The 14,093-nt window shown below is 38.9% G+C and overlaps 1 protein-coding gene across 1 annotated transcript in view; it reads left to right on the top strand.

The window, feature by feature from the left end:
- brinp1 (bone morphogenetic protein/retinoic acid inducible neural-specific 1) overlaps positions 1-14,093 on the top strand; it is a gene marked incomplete at its 5' end in the record, with an annotated part of 86,581 nt that overhangs the window by 13,998 nt on the left and 58,490 nt on the right. The gene's annotated exons all lie outside the window — the stretch shown is intronic.

The following is a 14,093-nucleotide window of genomic DNA, read 5'->3' as shown; positions in this document are numbered from 1 at the left end:
CCCCAACCAAAGACAGCGGACATTATCAACTCCTTCAGGCCAGTTTGAGGAAAGATATTTCGATATCATTCAGTCATGCTGTTTATAGCCTTGGTTTATTTGTTAGTCAACAGTTAATGAAGAGGGTTTATCATGGAATTGCATTGATTTCTTCATTTCAAACAAAACAAGCAGTCAATAATTAACTTGATTGGGCCAGCTTTTTTCCCAGTCGCTCAAATGCGACTGATATTTTTAGTTGCATGCAATTTTGCCTTATTTTTTCTCTGTCGTCGTGGAAATATAATGTCCCTTTAAAATGTGAAAACTGTTTGAGCTGGTTTCTGGGCATGTCTCCAAACAGTGAACCAGATATTAAATCCCTTAATAACGTTGGATGCAAGTACTTTGCATGTATAAGTATTTAAAACATATGCGCGGATGTTTTTATCTTCAGATATTACATTATAATCAATATTGACTGCTTTGATGGGAAGTCAGTAAAATTGTTTTGCATGTCTTATCACATTAAAACAACTTAATAGGTTAAAATGAGAAAATACTTCAGAAACTTCTTTAAATTAGTGGTTCAAATATGAAAACGTTTCAGTAACTCATATAAATCCCACAAAATCAAGAAAATGTGTCAAAAGGGATGACGTGATGACTCAATAACTCATAAAAATTATGACATTTAAATATACGTTTCTACTGTTACTTATTTGAACATACTTATTAGTATCTAGTTGTAATGGATTTAACTAAATCATCTATTTCTACATTTTTTATAGACTTCAGTAGTTTTCAGTATACCATAATCCTGAAATTGGGGCATTATTACAACAATCGGCACAATTGTGTGTTCTAAATGAAGCAAAATAAGTATAGGAGTATTACCCCCAAAGTGGATGTAATTAAGTTGTATACATAACACATATGCAATAATGGTAAATAAGGATTTATCATAATCTGTAATCTAACTTTCCTACAAGCTGTTTAATATGTTTAAATTAATGGAGACTAAACCTGTAGCGTTGGGCTCGACTGTGCTTCTTACATTGGAATAAAAACAGCCGGCCTAAAGACCGCTAAAGTCCAATAAAATAATAGAAAATTAGAATTTTCCCTCCAGAATACCTTCCCGTTTTGGAATGGCCTAAATTCTCAAAAGCTGAGCTTACTCTTCCTCAATACCTCACTCTATTTTTCTCTTCTCTTCTCTTCTCCTCTCCTCCTCTCCCTCTCTCTCCCACTCTCTCTCTCTCTCCCCCTTTAATCACTCTCCATCTGTTTGGATATCAGCTTTAGAAAATAATACAACTCTTTTTCTCAGAACCAAAGCAGGGAATGCACCTTGTGGCTGCCATGCAATAGTTGGCGAAGGAAAGTCAAAAATCCCTAAACTAAGCCCTCTCGCGTCAAGATAAAACCAAGTTGCTTCTTTTGATCTTGTCTCAACGTTACCTCTGTATAACCTCAGCTACACAGCCTATTTTCCTTCTCTCTATTTATCGCTATGTGTCTCTCTCTTTCCCATTTTTGACCATAGTCAATAGTATGAACTATGTCAGGCTATTTTGCAGAGTTTATATATATAGTCACATTTTGAGTCTTGTCCAGTAGTTATCTTGGATGGGGCTCGAACAACGTCATTTATTTTATAAAATTAACAATATGCACACTTTGATTTTTTAAACAAATAGAATGTTTGAGAATCATAAAGTTGTCAATTGAATGTTACAGTATATAACTTACAATAACCAGGAATGATCTGCTAGATTTCCCCTTATTGTATGGAATATTGCTCTTCAACAACACCTCTTTATATCTCCCTGTATCAAACTAGGGTTGCGGCAGATTTGTAATTAGGACATGTCCTTTGGGAAAATAAGCTTTTGAAAATTAAGTATGCTTATTAATAATGATACTAATACTTCCACCGCTTCTGCTGCTGCCACTGCTCCTACTACTTGTACAACTAAAAATTTATTTATATAAACCTATACATGTGGAAAAACCACCTAGGTGCTTATACCTTCTTTTCCCCCTGTGCGAAAGATATTAATTATTTTGTTCAGTTCCACCGAATCACCTTCTTTTTTTTTCAAGTAGCCAAAAGATTTACGCCTCTGTTTTCCCGCTGTGTTTGGAAATCCTGCTGGCAGCCAGACCAAAGGAAAGCTAATAAATAAAACAGCACCGGCTAAACAGCCAACTCAGGCCGGCCAAAATAACATCCCTCAGACGTTGTGCACAGGGTTCCACTGCATGGCATTCAGATTCATTCCATAATGTGTTTAAAGGGTCTCGGTGGTGGTTCGAAATCATCCGGGAATTCAATTGTATCTCTCACCCCCTTTGATTTATGGGCAAGCTTTTGCCGCCTGATGATTATAAAAGGCCTAGATACTATTTTATTTTTTTTTTTCCTTAAGGCTGCTGCATATAACTCTGGAAGCATGAGATATGAGTATTAAGGTTTCGGATAAAGGTGCAGGGGGCCACCATGCAATAAAAAACATAGATAAAAAAATACAAAAACTGGAGATGTCTTGCCCTCTGAGGTCATTCAATCTTATGCTGTGGGGAGCAATCCTGATTATTTGGTATTGACCTGTTGTCCCCCTCTTGCAAACAAATCGCTAACCAGCATAGACATTGCATCGTATCATATATGCTACATCTAAGTCAATACTAGTAGTTTGTGCTAGGTGTTTGAAACAGGATAATTTGCAAACATTCAATATCCGAGGTAAACATCATTTTCAGCAACACACGTAAAAAAAAAATAAAAAAAAAAAAAGATCTTGTTTGTTTGGCTGTTTTCACTTCTATTTTCCCCTCATATCTAAAGGAAACACACCCTTTTGCAATTCTGAAAACATCCAGTCCAAAGCATTTTCATATCGCCCCGCATTGTGTCATTGATCTGAGTGAGGGCGCGGAGTGAGCGAAATGAAAGGGGGCCACGTCGCTGCTTTGTGGAAAGGCAAAAAACGACTTCACAAAATGACTCTTTTGGGATTCGTGATTATCAGATCAAAGTCTCCCGCGACTCTATCAGCGTGCCAGCTTTGTCTGCCGAGGCCTCTATGCTGTGTCACTATCTAAGCCCATCCGACGTGTTGGAGAGAGAACGCCGTGGCACAAATTCAATCAGCGACGTCTCAGGAATGTTTTTACACTTTTGTAAATAACGTCGCACGTTGTATTACACTAAATGTCTGCTCATTTCTAGCGACCCATTATGTTAAATGGCAAGTCATGTGATCAAATGCGTTTCTGCCGTCGCGTAATAACAGTTATTTGTTTTTGTGTAACACCATAATAGGAAATGTAGAAAAAAAAAATCCCCTGTCCCGTGAAGCATTCCCTGGAAAAAAAAAGCAATATGCTCCCTTGAGAACACATTTGTGTTCACCCGAGAAAAGTTTTGCCTCCCTCTCAAAAAGGCATTTGCACTTTCTCCCTAGACTTTTAAGCATAGATGGAGAAAATGGAAACATAGATGATTGTGTGCAGTGGCATATTGCACGAATCTCCGACACAAGCATTAATGGGATTGAGGCGTACGGCGACTCTTGATTTATTTGTCCGAATCGGGGGAAGGAAATACGCAGCGCAGTGTCGTCTGCACGTTAATGCACAGCACAGAATCATGACGAAAGCACGTCGAGGATAATTCCGAGGAATGTTGCATGCTTTGCAGTAAATTCATGTGTTATTATACAGTATGGAATCAAAACGTGCATGTCAGCTTCACATGCATATTTGAGAGTTTAGGCACTTTATGTAAAACACACAAGGAGCGGAAAGGGGTTGGCTCAACGCAAGGTAGAGTGAACAAATGGAAGAGGAGTCTATCTGGAGAGAGATAGGACAGTGGAAAATAGTTCTATCTTCGCTGTTTAAGGAGAAGAGGGGAATTGTAACTGGGACGAGTGATTGCTCATCCCTGAATGATCGAGCCGGAGCTCGTGTCCTCATTAATTGTCGGTGTGGAGGGGTGGTTCCAGGTAGCACCCCGTAGGTGAGTACCGATGTCTATAAATTTGATTGAAGTGGAGATCGGAAGAAAGCAAAGAGCCCGGAAGAAGGAGATGACCTGGGAGGGACGAGGTTGGTTGAAGAACAAACACGATGCGCGTAGCTTTACCAAAAGACAGTTGCAGTATTGAAGGCACGGGACAAGTGCTCTTCAGTACAGGGGCTGAGCCCGATTATTTTCAGGTGGGGGGCACAGGGGGAGACAACAGTTAAATTGGGGGAGGGACACTGACCTCTCCCTTCAATATTGAGACTAATAAGTGGAAACAATTCGATGTCTTGAATTGTACAGTTACACAGTGTATTTATGTCTTCATTGCGTTTTTGTTGGCTACAGTACATCAACTCTTTGAGCTTGTAAGGAAGGTGCATATGACCTTTTCGTTTTGCACTGTCATTATTCAAATTGTAATGGGCATGGTCCCCTTGTTTACGATATCCTCATCACATAAGATCACCAGCAGTAGCCTGAGGCCCATTAAGTCGGTGCAATGTATTGCGCAAGAATAACACTATTTACAGCACTGTCAGTTTGCTTATATTGCAATATTTATTACAATATTTTTTACTAGTGATAATCAATACTCTTTAGCTCTGTAGTTAAGCAAAAGTTCTCACATAATAAGCAGCACGCAATACATTCTCACAGTGAATTTGAGAACAGTAACAACAATATTCTATACTCTTAATCAGTAATCAACTTATTTATCTGCAGTATACTGCAAACATATTACCTCATGGAAGCTATAACTGAAGTAAAAATGTCATTTAATAAATCAGCCAATGGGATGCGAATTCGCATTATCCAATAAATATGAAAAAGTACACGTTTCCTGACTTGTATGGATAATGAAAAATTTGTGTGTTTGAAAAATGTAATGAAAAAGTATTATTTTTTTCTCTCATCCAGACAGCGTTTCTGCACACGTGTCACACATGTCTGCTTTTCCTGTGTTTTTTTTATTAGATCTATTTGTTCCCGTTAGTGTCCTACTTGTATGAAACAAAGTTTTTAAACACAACTGAGTGAAGGGACTGTCCCAATCGCTGCGGAATGGAATGAACGAAACAAAAAGCCAATGTGTCCCGAGCGGCGTCACACACGTGCCCCCCGTTGCTTTCCATCGCCGTGGGACTTAATTTAGTAAAAATAACTGCATGTTTTGTGTCAATACTTTACTTGTAAATAATAAATCCTGCACTTCTGTAAGATGGAGAACGGGGGAATTTCCAGACCAGAGCACAAAAAGAGAGCGTTCTTCCACTTACGCGGAGGACGTCAGCCGAGTAGGCGGCCCCTTCGATGTTGCATCGGCGTCTCCAGCGCTTAAAAGGGCAGAGAGAGGTGGCCTCTCAGAGTGGTCTGACCCGGACCACCTCCACCAGGCATTAACATGCGTCTTTGAAATTGGATCATCAAAGACACATGTTAATGCCTGGTGTAAACGGGGTCTAAGAGGCAATAAAACTGGGGGGGGGGGGGTTGCACAAGGGGTGGCCAATCAGATCACAAGGGGGTCTGTAGGATTTTCCAGAGGGAAAAACTAAAGAAGAGGACCATCACTGCGATGCTCACAGAGCAGGACCGTCGGTCGTTCAGGGTCCTTCAAAATCTCAATAATCACGGAGAGAGACATTTGAGGGCTGTCTTTTCCAAACGGAGAACAGCTCTGTTCCGTCCAGAACGAGCTTGAAAGTGACTGCTCAGACAGCCGAAAATATTAATGTGATGATTGATTTGTGTGTCTGAACGTGGGAAGGAGATACATAGTTGAGTGTCATCTGCAAATTAGCCGAGCCCCCGAGGGACCGGTCTTGAGAGCTTATTACCTGCCACTCTCTCTTTGCCGTGTGACCTGGTACAAGCGATCGGTGAGGCAGGACACAAACAAGGAGAGTGTAGAACCTGAAATGCCAAGCTCGGAGAGTGATTAGAAAAGGATCTGGTGGTTAACCCTATTAAATGCAGCAGCAGGAGGATCGAGGAGAGGGATGATGCTCTGGCAGTGAGGTGGGCATCTGTTACGTACTGGACAGTAATCTTTGTAGACTGAGAAGCCCTGATGCTAGATTGGAGTGGCTCCACGAGGCTATTAATCGTATGCTACTCAGTAGCTCCAGATCTAATATTGCAGTAGGTCTGATTCTGGTTGAAAATACATGGACTTGAAAAAAAAAACAAGCACACTTAGGCTATATATTTGTGGCTGTTTATTCTGTCCAAAGGATGGGACACGTTTCGGCGTTTGGATTGCTCTCACTTCATCCGTGTGAGAGAGACATGCATTGGCTACACCAGGCAATGTGCAAAGTAAATGATGGTATAAATAATCTTATATCTGCTGTTTGGTGGAATGACCTATGCTGTAAAAACAAGTGGAAATGTGTTATATTGCAAATTAGCAAATTGATGTGTAAATCTACCAAAAATCACATAGAAAGAAATGCTCAATGTCATAAGGAGCGTTGCGTTCGAATGAGGAGAAGAATGGTCGACGTTTGTTGAGGGGTAGCTGTTCTCCCTAGCTCCCAGGAAACCAGGCCAGCCATTTTAAGAGTTACTGCAACTGACTCTGACTCGGTGGCTAAAGGCCTTTTTTCTGAGCTGTGTCAGCTTGTTAAAGCGGTGACCACAAAGGTTATCCAAAACTGAGATCATTTGGCACCTCAGAGCTCCTTCTGCCACCATGTCAAGACGGTCCAAGCTCAGTTCCACCACGGGGCCGGTCTTCTTAATCAGAGTTGAAACCCCTACTGGCCACCACCCAAAGCTCTTTGGAAAGTACAGTCTGCGCTTTTCTTCATCTTGTTTTTCTTTTGTGTGGAGTGCATCAGTATTGGCCGTCTAGTCCAGGAAACTCTTGATGTTCACCCCAAGGACCTTTATAAAACGTGCACCTAAGGATAGTGTTAGCCCCTAATAGCTCCTTTCCCATCAAAACTCCATCACCAGCATCTCAGCCTTGATTCCATATGATCTGATCTAAGGAAATAAATTACAAGCGTGAATGCAGCGTCCTAGACTCTGCGAAGCGTATATTTGACAACACATTTCTTACATACGCTCATTCTTTTAATTTTACCACCAACCACTCATGCCTTTTTTTATTGACATCTAAACAATGAAAAGGGTTATTTCCCTTCTAGCTGTTTCAAAGCAAAAAATGTCCAAAAAAAAATCTAGTCAAACAAGATCCTGTTTTGAGGGTCTTGATTTTTGATTTACAAATACTTACAAGCAAATTGAACAATTTCACAGCTGTTACAATACGCCTCTCAAAACCTCTGTATTCTCTGTTGTGAAATTCTTTTTTGGGGAGAACATCCCCGCGTGAAATTCTGTGTCGTGCATGAAGCGGTGCAAATTAGGATGTGCGAATAGAGCTATTTTGTTTATAACAAAAAATACAAATCATTTAAAAAAAAATGTTTGAAGCACCCTGGACAGCAGTGGCATCTTTTGATTCCACACATCAATACACAACATCATAACAGTGGCCACATGTGGCTTTGGCACTGAGAACTCGGCCAAAAAACCTCGGAAATGACTCAATATCGTCAAATAGCTCAGCCGTTATGACTTTAAGGGAGGTTTTATTGAAATAGAGATGCCAGGGACGCCCCGTTTTTGGTTATTGTTTTGGATTTTAATCACAACTGTCTTGTCGGCAAGAAATCACAGAAGGGATCAGCTCAGCATGAATTAAATTGAATTCAGCGTCTAAATCTACTCTCATGTTTGTTTGTTTTTTGCTAGAATTAGACAAAATGTATCAGTAATTCTAACTTACAAATCATCTTTTTCAAGAAAGTGAGTGTGATATAGTCTAAAACTCTACTGTGTATACCTACCTATTGCATTCACATCAATAGGCCCCCAAAAAGGCAAAAATAATAGAGTATTAGAATAAAAAAGGAAATGGCAATATGCAAAAAAATGAAGAATTTGATTAAAGATTGGCAACATTCAGTAAACCTCAAAATGAACTAGAAGTTGGAAAAGTTGAAAATATACAAAAAATAAATAGCTGCAAGCAGCATTGAGCGGGTGTCAAGCCCAAACGAGAACCCAAGGCCTGACCCCCGGCAATGCAGCAGCCAAGGCATCCCTGAAGAAGTTGCACCAGAGAGCAAAACGCGCAAATTGGTGCTCAAGTTGGAGAATGTGACCATGAGCCTTTGAGAAAGCCGCTGATGCGTCATCAGTTCTTGCGCGCTCTATGACCTCTGGCCGTCACAAGGCTCGGCCCGCGTGAACCAAACTGCATGTATCTAGTGTGAAATAGTATGTTCAGTCTAAAAAGGCAGGTTTGGTTCACATCGGACCGAGAGTGATCAAGCTACGCCTTCTTCCCCTCTATGCAGCAGTTTTTTTTTGCCCAAACTTTTATGTCCGTGTCGACCGTATTGTTTGGAATGCGGGAACTATTTTGATAGATTTGAACAATGAAGGTTCAAAGAAGCCAACAGAGCACGTCTGATGAAAATTGGACCGACGGCCTGGGAGCAAATACAAAAAAATGGGATTTTCATAACATTCTGAATATCTGAAACTCCCTGGTAAGCGATGTCTTATTTTTGGCAGAGTTGGAGGCCATGAGACGCTGGATCATCTGACACTAAATTCATGATCGTAGGACAAACAGGATGTGAGATATGGCCATGTGAAAAGTGTGATTTCATGGAACATTACCTGCGCGCTCTATGACCTCTGGCCGTCAAACTGCTTGACCTGCGTGAACTGAATCTGTCTAATGTAAAATAGTGCGCAGAGTCTAAAAAAGCATGTTTGCTTCACATCGGACCCAGTGTTTACCACTACGCTACGCCTGCTTCCTGTATATGCAGCGCTTTTGCGAAAGAAGTTTCTATCTCTCGTGGCCATTTTGTTTGGACTTTTTCGGAAATCTTTCGGTAACTTTGAACAATTATGGTAGAAAAAAAAAGCCGATAAACCTGGTTTGGTTGAAATTGGACAAATGGCTTGGGAGCAAATGTCCAAAGTAGGTTTTTCCATACAATTCAAAATGGCGGAAACGTTGGAAGCAGAATTCCATAATTTCTATTTGCCATGAGGTGCTGCATCATATGACACCACACACCTGACTGTAGCTTACACCGCATGGGAGATTTACCCAATTCAGTGTTGCGTTATTCAGATCATGATTATAGCACTCCCTGTGGGCGGAAATGTACGATTTATTTATTTTCTGGCACATCTTAACCCCCTGGACTTACCATTTACCAAATTCCACTAAGATTGGTCAAATTGAACCCCGTCTTAAGGCTCCTGAATGCTAATTGTCCTGTGGCAGCCATATTGTCTTGGCGATCGACTTGGTCTTTCGAGACGCATGATATGACGCCAAGACCGTGATGGTGGGATGAGCGGAGTGTGAGAGATGACCATGCGGAAAGTGTAACTTCGACCTGTCGGTGGCGCAGGACGTATTGGGCCGCAATTTTAGATTTTGGCGTTTGAGACCAGTCTATGAATGTGCCAAATTAGAAAGCAACTGATGGGAACATGGTGAACTACAAAAAGTGGCGGAATAATAAAACGTAGAGAAACAAACAGGGTGTTTGCACCTTGAGTTCTTGACACCCTGATGACCTAAAGCCTAAACACTTACAACAAGATGGATACATTTATCAAGAAACTAGTAAAGTTTTATATATATATATATATATATATATATATATATATATATATATATGTATATTATATGTATATATTATATAAATGTACATACATTTATATGTATGTATGTATATATGTATGATGATAAAAATCATCTACAATAAAGATAACAATAAATAGAAATCTAAAAAATAAGATAAAAAAAAGCGTAATAAGCCCAATGAACTTGAAAGTTACATTAACTGTTTGAGCTAAACTGTAAATCGACATTGTTTAATGTTGACATAAGTACATTTAACTAAGTCAGTTTGAAATGTTTCTTAAAAAACCCCAAATGTGTTTTTCACCTTCAACTCTGCCTGTGTGTAATATTAAAAATCCAAATAAACTGAAGTGTGACCGTAATGGCAGGAATCTGTCTGTCTATCTGTCCATATGTACTGTATGTCCTTCAATTACAATCTCCTTCGATTATCTCGACAACCGTTCATCTGATCTACTTCACACTTGGCGGGTGTATCGCTGGGGACCCAAGAATGTGCAGTATCAAATTTGGTGCAATTTGGACACGCGACACGTGTAATATTAATAAACCTTCAATAAACAGCGAACAGCGAGCCAGTGGGGGGCGGGGCTCTAGGTAGTGTCTTTCCCCCGGTGCACGACTCTAACCGGCAGTTTCATCTTCCATTGTGGAACGCGGGACTGAATCATTGACATTTTGTTGAACTGTGCCATTAACATGTCTTAGAAAGTCTCATATTTTGAACGGGCATGTACTAGTATAATTAAAAATCCTCAAACAAGGCGAGAATTTCAACCTGGTAAAAAACTTTTAATTGAAAAACATTTATGCAGACAAGTTGAATGGCATTCTGTACAAATAATCAGTCGTTTCGCCTCGTGGCTGATGAATAAAGAAGGTCAGCCGAAATAAATTGGTTAAATTGCTGTTGATTTACTAACAATTGAAAGAGTAAATGTAATAGTTATGTGAAATCTGTGATAGTTGAGGTTTTTGCAAAAAAAAAACAACAATTAAACAAAGATGTTTTGAGAACAATTTATTGAGATACAAAAATAAATAGTTATTATGTTCAGTTATGTATTTATTTTCATTGTGATTTTGTGAAAATAATATTTTGCATGCAGACCCATTGAAGTAGGTATTTAAAGGTAAGTTAAGAAAAATCAATAGATACATGATAGATACATAGATATAAAATAAAATAAAATAAAATAAATATAAATAAATAAATAATATAAATAATATAAATGATAAATAACTGGTGAATCAATAAATAAATCCAAAAATAAACAATAAATAAAGGAAGAAGTGATGGCTGGGTCCACTCCGCCGCAAACAAGACCCTCAGGGTTTTTTCAGGCGTGGGTGGGTTGTTCTGGATCAGCGTGTGTGCCGCACCCACCAGAATCACATGGTGGCTTTTGTTCCTCTGCTGATCCCTGTTTGATTACACTCATCTCTCCTCCTGCACAGGCTGGCAGGACATAGAATTACACCTTTATGTTAATACTGCATTTCAGTAGCAAGTAGCTAAATAGACTTTTTACAGATTCATTTGAAATAATGCTGCATGAGGAGCAAAATACCACATTACAAAGTAAACATACTGTGTAAATAATTAATATACGTATATTGATTTATTTTATAAATTGCTACACCGAACAAAATTGTAAAAATTCTAGACACATACACATATACATAGACAATATAGACACACACACACACACGCGCGTGCGGTGTACAACAGTCCATTACCGTTTCATACGCAGAGTGCACTCAATATATTGCATATGAATGTGGACTGACCGGCCCACCTCCACACTCACTTGAACAGTAAATAAATAACAACAAGTTGACGTTTTTTCTTCTTATTTTTCCATTTATTATTTATGGAGTGGTTGTTGCAGTGGGAAGAGGAGCTGAACACATCGCAGCCTCCATCTGCCGCTCCTCCTGATCTGGGGGCACAGGGCACCGGTGCATATGGCCGACACATATGTCTGCTGTGCCGATCGAGAGGATGTGCTTAAAAATGAATTGATACAGCAGAGGAGAGAGAGAGAGAGAGCGAGAGAGAGAGAGAGAGAGCGAGAGAGAGAGAGAGTGAGAGAGAGAGAGAGAGAGAGAGAGAGAGAGAGCGAGCGAGAGAGAGAGAGAGATTTGGTAGCTCCTGCAAATCTGATAATCTCACACACTACTCTTGGCATGGGTATTATCGCATTTGCTGCAGGTTTGTTGACTTATTCCAATTGTGTGTGTGCGTGTGTGTGTGTGTGTGTGTGTTTGTGTGTGTGTGTGTGTGTGTGTGTGTGTGTGTGTGTGTGTGTCTGTGTGTGTCCACCCGAGGAAAAGCCACTTTTTGTTGTCATTGAAGTAGTGTTTCCATTTGAATTTACCCCCGTTAGCAAGGTTTCGTGGAGAATATGTGACATATCATCTGTTAGATAATAGGAAGGAACAAATTAGATGATTTGTGGAATAATAGGAATAATACAAAATACAAAAAAGTGGTTCCATCTAATTTGGCAGCAGTGGAGCTCAGAAACCTCATCTCACGCGGGAATAAGGGTATAGGATCATACCCTCACTATGGATTTCATTGATAGATACAATTAAACTGGATATAAATGTCAGTATTTGCGAGCGTGTCTACCCATCAGCCAGTGCGGTAAACATTTCCATGGTAACAGCGTGCTCAACCAATCAGAGACATTGCTGTTACACTTAGGATTTTGGGAAATGTAGTGTCCATGACATGTTTTTCTTAAAGCAAGGTTAATATCATACAGAGTTGTGATTTCTGCGATAGGAAAAAAATATTATTATATACATTGCTTTTTATTTAAGAAATTATTTATAAATGTTTGAAAGCCTTACCCTAAACCTTAACTCTAGAAACTAGAAAAACCACAATTCGGTGCCATTTTGTTATGCATCTTGATGCAATTGCCTTGTGGTTAAAGTAGTGATATTATTATAAACCTAAAATGAAAGAAGGCATGGGTGAAAAACGACATGCATGTGTTACTAGGGGTTAATTTGGTCGGGGAATATACCAGAGATGACAGAATTGACTTATGTAATTTGCAATTCCCTGAATTATATGTTAGGCCATTGTAAGTGGTAGTATTGACACCACCAGCCCTCGAAAAGTACATGTCCTGAGGCGTCCAAAACAGTTGACCTTATGTTGGTAGCTCTTTTAATTACTGAGATATAGGGCTTCAAAGGTGACCTCGGGTCGGGGTTCAAAGCTCAATATTGCAGATTAGGGTCCACTGTAATCCCTCAAACGTACATATGTCAACCTGCAAGACAAGACCTTTCCAAAAATGCGTTGGGTTCTGTTTTACGACAGAGTTAAAAAATAAAAAACTAAGATTTTATTCCATTTAGGTTGTGAATGGTCTGGGAATCCACATTTGGCATCCCACTGCCATTCAAGGGTTGGATTGTTTTTTACTTTGTCTTTTTATATATATATATATATATATACATATATATACGTATATAAACAATCTCACAGCCTGATCTCATCAAAGTGGCATCCTGCAGGGTCGCATTACGCATCATTATCTCGCCCACTTTACCTTGAGATTTCTTGCGGCACAAGCAGACACACAGCCCAATTTACATGAATCTGTCCCCGACGGCCTGAGCAGTGCTGATTATAAAAACATCTCCACTGGCGGCAGAGAAAGAAAATTAGCTGTCTCAGCCATGCCACTATTTCTTTCTCAAAATACGTGTGTGTGTGTGTGTGTGTGTGTGTGTGTGTGTGTGTGTGTGTGTGTGTGCGTGCGCGTGATATTTCTTGCGAGGTGACAGTGTGAACATCTTCTTTGCTGCATTCCTTAGAGAGCTTAGGGAATACGGCAGCTACATGTGGGGATTTAAAACAACAAAACATTTTTTGACCTGAATGTGCAAACACACTAATGAAATTCATTTTATTCAAAGTGAACTAATGAATTAAAAATAGTACCTAGGAAACAGGCATAGCTGGGATGCTGACATCGGTTTTATTGATGTATTATTTGAGAGTTCTATAATAATAATAATAATAATAATAATAATAATAATAATAATAATAATAACAATATTAAAATTACCAATAATAATAACAATATTTTATTATTATTATTATTATTATTATTATTATTATTATTATTATTATTATTTTCATTAGTAGTACTAGTATTAATAATAATAATAATAATAATAATAATAATAATAATTATTATTATTATTATTATTATTATAATTATAATTATAATAAAATATATAATGAAAATATTCTTGTTTTTTATTTGGCTATTTTTTTATAGTTGGCTTTTTTGATTATTTTGTATATGTAGTTGAATATTTAGCTATACTTAATGTATTTTTTTCAGACTC

This window comes from Zeus faber (assembly GCF_960531495.2).
Source record: "Zeus faber genome assembly, chromosome: 17".
Taxonomy (NCBI): domain Eukaryota; kingdom Metazoa; phylum Chordata; class Actinopteri; order Zeiformes; family Zeidae; genus Zeus; species Zeus faber.
Note: the sequence above shows the minus strand (reverse complement) of the source record. Positions and strands in the feature narration are given on the sequence as shown.